This window comes from Mus pahari, chromosome 13 (assembly GCF_900095145.1).
Source record: "Mus pahari chromosome 13, PAHARI_EIJ_v1.1, whole genome shotgun sequence".
NCBI classification, from domain to species: Eukaryota; Metazoa; Chordata; class Mammalia; order Rodentia; family Muridae; genus Mus; species Mus pahari.
The window spans coordinates 49,102,424-49,111,719 of record NC_034602.1 but is presented as its reverse complement, the minus strand read 5'-3'; positions in this window follow the sequence as shown (position 1 = coordinate 49,111,719).

The window sequence follows — 9,296 nt, the reverse complement described above, 5'->3', positions numbered from 1 at the left end:
TTCAAGGTCATCTGGGATTAAAGGTGTGGTGGCACACACCTTTAATCTGGGCTACACCTTCTGCTGGAGACCATATAAGGACATTGGAAGAAGGAAGTCTAGCTTTTGTTCTTTTGCCTTCTTGCTGCGTGGGACTCAGCAACTGCTAGATCCTTGGACTTCCATTCACAGCTACTACTGAACCTTTGTTGGGATTTGGACTGCAGACTGTAAGTCATTAATAAATTCCTTTACNATATAGAGCATATCCGTAAGTTCTGTGACTCTAGAGAACCCTGACTAATAAAAGGGACTACAGCTGATACAGCCTTGATGTATCAAGTATCATTACTCATCACCATAGGTGACATTCATAATCACTAGAAGCAATGCTCTGACAATAATTGGTATTGAGCAATAAATATGGAGATCACTCTGAATGATGTCTGTGTACATTATTTTTCCTTCTACACCACAAATATTTGAGACCTATATAGGATTTATAAAATTTTTATACAATGCCACTAGGCTGATTTTATGTTAACACCCTTGCCTTCTGTGTGAGTTACTTTCTTTATAATGTGTATCACATAATTCACTTCAGTACAAATTTTCTTTTATATATTGTGTTGAAGTTACGTTGATATGTTCGCAAACTAGAAAAATCACATCTGCTCTAGTAACATAGGGTGTCACTTACTCCCAATTACTAAAAGACTCTATCAAATCTTTGAGGAATTTACTGGTTTTGTTCCACAATGTCTCTGGTTGAGATCTTTAAAATTTACTATATTTACTATTGTAAACAGCTAACCCTAAAAATTCCCAGAGTATTTTCCTTAATTATAGATCAAAGTAACCAATAACTGAAATGAATATATACATTCTAGTAAATAAAGATTAATTAGGTCTATGAAATAAAGGTTGCAAGAGAACTTTTAAGGATGTATTCTTGTCATTACTTAAGTGTTGAACATGTAAAATTGAAAGCTAGTTTTTAACTTGCTTAAAATTTTAGTTGTTATAGTGGACCATTACTTCCAGATCTACAGATGGGTAGGAATCACCTTTTAATAAATGAGTACAAGCATTTATGTCTAATAAACAACATTAAAGAGCATAATCAATTTTATTTCTTTATATTTCAAAACATTTCTATTTATATCTCAACATGTAAAAAGCTAAAATTCATATATTGGATGGTCTCACTATAATTAGATTACAAAATACTAAGAATGGGAGAAGGTATGGGATGTGGAACAGTCGGAGTTTGAACAGGGAGGAGAATAAAGACTAGATTATAAAAAAGATTTAAAGAATAGAAAAAAGAATCTAGTTGAGTAAAATCAGTTTTTTCAGGTGTAAGGCCATTGTCTTGGTGTTAACCGAGTTGTTTGCAGAACATACCCAATCTATTCTCTTTCTTCTTCATTAGTTTCATGCAATGTTAGATATATAGGCAAATTGTACAAGATTTTAATTCCCTGTCTGGGAAAAATCAGGTAATCATATAAACTACCTCATTAAGTAATTTGAGATTAAATGAATTTGTAAAATAGTTTCAGGCACACACCTGAGACTTCAAAGATATTAGCTTGATTATATTACAATTTATTAACCATCAATTAAGTTCTATGTATTTTATTAATTCCTGAGGAGAGGGGTGTGGGTAAAACTAACAAATATATAATACATATTGATGTAGGAAAAAATAAATGAGCCGGGTGTGGTGGCGCATGCCTTTAATCCCAGCACTCGGGAGGCTGAGGCAGGTGAATTTCTGAGTTCGAGGCCAGCCTGGTCTACAAAGTGAGTTCCAGGACAGCCAGGGCTGTACAGAGTAACCCTGCCTCGAAAAACCAAAAAAAAAAAAGTATAATCAATAATATATTCAATATGCTAGAAAATATAATTATTTGTTCAAATGTATAGATGATTGCACATCCTTGGGAGGAACAAGAGAAAGTTATTTTTCATTTCAACATAAAATATGCTAGGCAGTATTTATAACCTTAAAAATATGTGTTTGAACAGAAAAATGTTGAATGTAACTGAGATATGAAGGAAAACACCATTCTAAGCAGAATAAATATATATTTAATGCAAGAATTCTGAACAGTATGAAAATAATTGTTCGATTATTTAAACAAGAGAGGTAAATATAGTGTAGTTCAAATTTTAATCTATCTATCATCTATCATCTATCTATCTATCTATCTATCTATCCATCTATCTATCTACCTGTCCACCTATATCAATCATTTATGAATCCCAATGAATTAATTCAAATAATTATGGATGCCAAAAAGTCCTAACATCTGCCACTAATAGGAGGGAAGGTGCTTTCCATTCTATTGAGAAATCAGCAGACTCAACACCCAATTTGGTCCATTTTCATTTGAATGTTCCAACAATAAGAGGTTCATTTTTCAGGGTGAGGTCATGGAAAAAGCTTTATCTATTAGTTAGCCAACATTTTATGCTTGTCTTCATTTGAAGAGGATCATATATACTCATGTAGGAAATTTGGTAACTCTGTATTTAAAGGTTAGTAGACTCTAAATACTTCTTCAAAGATACAAAAAGAAACTGTGTGACTAAATGACTCAGTATTGGATTAGATTTTAAGATTAAAATCACACTGAGCCTTCACCAAATTTTTATGAAATTGGACTAAAATTTAACGTCTTACAAGTTATAAAAAGAAAAATAAAGTATTGAAGTGATAATTCCATAAGGAAAATGCTTATGAATCAGTTCTGTGGATCCAAGTTTGATCCTGAGATTCATATTTAAATGTCTAGCATGGTGGTGTTCCCTTTTAACTCCAACACTGGGGAAGCAAATGTGGGTGGATTACTGTGGTTTACTGAACTGACAAATTAGCCTAATTGCTGAGGTATAGGCCTACAAGAGATAGTGTCTCAAAACAAGAAGTTTAAATCTAATCAATACCATCTAATGTTTACTTTTTTCCTCTATCCCAGAGTATACACACAGCTTGGGCCATAAACATGGACATACTACGAAAAGAAAGCACTCCAGTAATGTGTTATGAGTCAAGTGAGATGGAGAAAGAGAAGAATCAGGTACCATTTGAGAATTACAAAGAACTTTAGAAAGCATTTCCAAATAAAAGTAGAACAACATTGTAATATAGGTAAAAAATGATAAGAAGGAGTATATGTTTTGATGTTGGAGCTATGAAAATTTAGATTTATATTGTGAAAATACTATCAAAATCAACATAACTTAGAAGAAAGTGGGACTGATATGTGCTGGCATGTTCTGATTTGCATAGTAAGTAATTAGATTTAGGTAGCAAGAGAACAAATGTATGTATTATAGAGTAGTATGCAATATCTTCTATACTTAAATTTCTATACACTGATTGTGATGTGTGTCTTGATAGTGAACTAAATTCCAATTCATGCACAAAGTATGTGAATTTTAGTGATTTTCAGAGTGACTCAAAGTAGGATATAAAGATGCCAATTATGCAGCATCTTTTGCTGTGCATAACTATATGAACTATGATGTAGAGATGTTAGAACTGACTACATGCCTCTCAAAAAATGCAGATCTGTATCTTTAAGAGCTTCACAATCATTTTCCTCATGCAGGTTTTCTTGTACAATTAACTTGTTTCTGGAGCCATTTTTCCCCTTCTGTTTTGGTTCAGGAGTTTCAGTTTGAAAGGACTGGTTTCAAAGTTTTCATCTTTCAAAATCATTCAATGGAGAAATCAAAAATTATTTTCCTCTCTTCTGTCAAATTTTCTGTTTTCCAAATAACTGAATTCTTCCTGTATGTCTCCATCAGTGATTCTGGTAATCAGTGAATAGCTGAAAATTTTATGATGTGCAGTTTTCTGCTATTTGTCTCTTTTCCATAAAAAGTCAATACTACTATGAATAGGTACTCAGTGAACCATTAAATCATGTAATTTGTCTCTTCCCTGAAATTATGCATATAACACATACCTAATAGTGTATAATTAATTTTATTCAGTGGACCACAATAGGATATTTCAATAATAATTGCTAAACAACACTGCAGCTTTTAAAAAATCCAATTTATAACTTTGGAAAACTTATCTAAAGCACTTTACAAACTATTTTAACTTGTTCTCCTTCCAAGTTAGGTGATATACCAGAAATTTCACAATTCATGGGGAATGATAAAATTGTTTTTATGCTTATTTATAATAATGTATGTTTACTTTTATTTCTTTGTATAGGGCAACTCTACATTATAATTTTTCAAGACAAAAATTGTAAAAGCAACTTTTACTTATTGATGTAATTTGCATCCTGGATGCTGACCGCTGAATAAACTCAACCTTTCTAGTTCTTTCTGAACTCTGGTTGGCTGATTCAACTCAGTTAATATTTGTGCTCTATAGCCAATCACCATTAAATTCTACATGAATTATTCAAAGAAATATTGTAATTAAATGAGTTTATTTAATAGAGGAGCCATTTACTAATTGAGTTATTTTTAAAATATTGAATCAATATGTAATACTTTAAAGACCATGTAGTACTATGTCACATCCTAAAATCACTAATTTGACAATGAAAATAATTTTCACCCCTTCTTAAAACAAATAAAAAGAATAGATCATACTAAGCAACCAAGTAAGATGTAATAAAATAGTGGTATTTGTTATATTTTTATATCTCCTCACTCAACAGGTTCAACTCCTTGTCCTATTTAGATATTTATCTGGCATACAATTCAAAATTGTATTAATTCAATTAAGAAGGATACTTTGGAAACAAAACAAAAGAGCATACATAGTCTGGAACTAGGCCTTCCTGGAAATATGTAGCAGATGTGTAGCTTAGTCTACATGTGGGTTCCAGAATATCCTTAAAGATCTATCTCTAGTGAGCACATATAAACATATACACATGTGATATAATAATTTAACTAATAATGACACAGTCTGCGCTAATTTAGAATTTTCTCCTATCTGACATTAGTTAAGAATGGTTTCTTGAAAAGCAACTGTATTGTTCCTGTTTTGAAGAAGCTGTAGTGTCTAATTATGATCACAAAGTGTGCATTGAGCTCAGTGGTTGAGAGTGTTCTTTACTCATACAGAAGTTTGGGATTTGATTCTGAGCACTCAGATCAAGAGTCTCACAACCAAATTTCATTCTACTCCATAAAATATGGCTTAACCTTCAGGACCCCAAAAGCAGTGCATATATGTGGTGCACATAAACTCACATAGGCACACACACACACACACACACAAACACACATACATTCACACATACATACATACACACATACACAAACACACATGCATTCATACATACACACACATGAACACAAATACATTCACACATACACACATAAAATGATAAAAATAAAATAACACAAAATGTTGGGCTGGACTCCTGATAATCACTTACCTGAACTGTTACATATGGACAGTGCAATATAACAGGACTTTGTTTATAATTTATTTAAAGAACATGCACGATAGGAACCAAGCATGACTTCCTTCTGAGAGGCTCAAAAAAGCATATATATGACTGAATGAGTCATATGCAGATACTTTCACCCAACCAACGGACCAGGGACTCCTGTGGTTGAATTAGGGAAAAGCTTGAAAAAACTGTGGAGGAGGGTGACCCTGGAGGAAGACCAGCTGTCTCAACTAACCTGGACCCCTGAGATCTCTTAGACACTGAGCCACCAACCAGGCAGCTACACCAGCTGATATGAGGGCCCCAACACATACACATCAGAGGGATGCCAGGTTTGGCCTAAGTGAGAGAAGATGCACCTAACCTTTGAGAGACTTGAGGCCACAGGGAGTGGGGAGGTCTGGGGGTGGGGTGGGGACATCCTCTTGGAGATGGGGAAGGAGGTATGGGATGTGGAATAGTCAGGACAGATCAAGAGAGGAATAATGACTAGACTGTAAAAAATATTAAATAAAAAACAAAAACAAAAACAAAAAAACAGAAATACACTTGCTGGGCATACAACCCACGCCTAAGGATCACTTGCCCAAGAGTAGAAAATAAACACAAAATAAACCCAATGCTGTTTCGGCAGAAATTTGCTTGCAATTTTTTGGGCATTTTTTTTTTTTTAACTTAACTGGACTTTTGACTTTTGCTTATCTATTATGGTCTCCAATTTTATGTTTTATTGGAGTTGTGTGTGTTTGAGCGTGTATGTGTGTTAGTGTGTGATTGTGTATGCATGTGTTTCTCACCTTTATCTTTCCTTTTAATGTTTGTCTGTTTGTTTTTTGAAATTCTGGTTTATTTGTTTAATTGTTTTCAAGAGAGGTGGGGGGGGATAAGGCTTGGAATAGAATGTTCATGATATTGGAGAAGATCTGGAAGTGGTCGGGGAGGAGAATATTTATTGAGAATGTACTGTAATGTTTAAAAGAAGAAGAAAACTAAAGAAGTAAAAGAGAAAAGATGTACTCACCATAACCTCAAATGTTCAAATTTGTGAAATATACTCTACTCACAGGGAAAATGGAATTAACATTCTACTAAATATTACTTATTACAAAGAAATCCTGTGTTCTTGCAGAGGTGAAAAGAAAGACCATATGGTATTTACTTAAATGGAAAACATATATTAAACTTTGAACATTTAATAAAGGCAGTCCAAGGAGAGTACACTAATACTGCTGTTTCTAAAGAAATTACAATTTTTGGCCATCCCAATAATATAACAGGAAAGAATAGTAATTAGTGCAAAGATACCTAAAATGGACTGGGGAATCACATTGCTATTCACTTAACAAACTGTAATGGAAATATTGCAGAAGGAAAAGCCAAATATCATGAAATAATAAACATTTATAAATAAATAAAATAGTTCCCATTGCAAAACTGAATCACAGGAAATAAGACATCTCTTGAACAAATATATTCCTTAGATATGCTGAATAGTCAATTTTCCTTTGTTTTTTCTGCTCTCTCTTCCTGTCTCATACACACTTCTATTTAGTTTTTATAAGAACTTTAGAAATACTTTAATATTTTTGCCTTTCAACAATGCATCTGAATGCTCTCTGCTTTTACTGTGCATGTATAATGTCATTCATTCACTCTTTAGTCTTCATATCTACCACTGCTATTTCACTCCTTTACTGGATATTTATATGGGACCAGTGGTTATATTCACAATAAAATTTAGGAAGCTGAATATGGCCTATTGAAGACATCATTGGGACATTGACCTCTGAGAGTAGCTATGGAATCAACCAGGATACATTGTGTCTTTTTCTTGGGTTACATCCATGCAGAATAGTTCAGTTTCTTCTGTGAATATAACTTTTCCAAGACAAATGAACCAAATGTTCTCCATTCTCTAGATTCCCTTGAGACAAATTTGGGGAAATTTACTATTTGTGCCTATAGAGTAGATTCTCAGTGATCTCTGTGCATGGCTTCTTTATTCTAATATATCTTTGGATATGATTTTTTGTTTTTGTTTTTTTGTTTGTTTTGTTTTGTTTTGTTTTTTCGAGACAGGGTTTCTATGTGTAACTCTGGCTGTCCTGGAATTCACCCTGTAGACCAGGCTGGTCTCAAACTCAGAAATATGCCTGCCTCTGCCTCCCAAGTGCTGGGATTAAAGGCATGTGCCACAACTGGCGGGAGTCTTTGGATATGTTAGTAGTAAGATAAACAATTTGTAATCCAACTTTCTATTTAGTATTTGTATAAGGACATTATGAGTTTACTATTTGGGTTTATTCTACTCCCTTGTCTCTGGAAGTATATCTAGGCAACTACTTGGACAAATATATGGTGATATTCCTGTAAAAATGCTGGTACCTCTTTCATCTATTGAAAGAGAATATAGGAAAATAGTTTATTATTTGTTAAATTTTTTAACAATTTTTATTAGATATTTTCTTCCTTTACATTCCAAATGTCATCCCTAAAGCCCCCCTATACACTCCCCTTGCCCTGCTCCCCAACACATCCACTCCTGCTTTCTGGCCCTGGCATTTCCTGTACTGGGGCATATGATCTTCGCAAGTCCAAGGGTCTCTCCTCCCACTGATGGCGAACTAGGCCAACCTCTGCTACATATGCAACAAGAGAGACAGTTCTAGGGGGGTACTGGTTAGTTCATATTGTTGTTCCTCCTATAGGGTAGCAGACCCCTTTAGCTCCTTGGGTACTTTCTCTAGCTCCTTCATTAGGAGCCCTGTGTTCCATCCAATAGATGACTGTGAGTATCAACTTTTGCATTTGCCAGGCACTGGCATAGCCTTACAAGAGAGAGCTATGTCAGGGTCCTGTCAGCAAAATCTTTCTGGAATATGCAATAGTGTCTGGGTTTGGTGGTTGTAAATTTTACCATGTGATATATTTAGATTGTTCAATACAGCAAATTGAGAAAAGAAAAAATTATTTTAAAATTTTGCTGGGCAGTTGGTGCACGCCTGTAATCCCAGCCTTGGGAGGCAGAGGCAGGCAGATTTCTGAGTTTGAGACCAGCCTGGTCTACAGAGTGAGTTCCAGGACAGCCAGGGCTACACAGAGAAATCCTGTTTCGAAAAATATAAACAAAAACAAAATTTAAAAAAATGATATTTGTATAGAAAATCTTCTCAGAATATATATATTCTGCGAGGATTGCTAAAAAAGCAATAGGTTCTGCTCATGGTGCTTCATGGTTTCTAAGTTCCTTCTGTCTACTTTCCTCCTTCATCTCCTTTAAAATTTAAATTTGTTTTCCTCAAGTATTGTACTAATTGGTTTTTTGTGTCAACTTGACAGAAGTTAGATTCATGATAGAGGATAAATCTCAGTTGAGAATATGACTCCATGAGATCTAGGTGTAAGGCATTTTCTCAATTAATGATCAATGATGGAGGTCTCAGCCATCTTTGGGATGATGATTATAGTTTCTATAAAAAGGGAGGTTTAGCAAGGGATGGGCATCAAGCCAATAAGCAACACCCTCCATGTATTTCTGCATCAGCTCCTCTTGCCTTCGGGTTCCCGACCTGCTTGAGTTCCTGTCCTCTTCCTCCAGTTATGAACTGTAACATAGAGGTATATAAAATTCACAAATGTCAGATCATTGAATGCTGACAGGCATTCTCTCCATTCCACAACATTACTGATCCACATTTTCGGCAATAGGGAATATGAGTTCAAAGTTCAAAGGTAAGCTCTGCATTCTATCATTAGATTATAAGCTTTCACACACTATACTATATAAAAACCAATTTCACAGCCAGTGTTCTCTGATATGAGGCATTTAAAGGAAAAATGTAGCCATGTTAGAATTCAGAAATGAGAATAAGA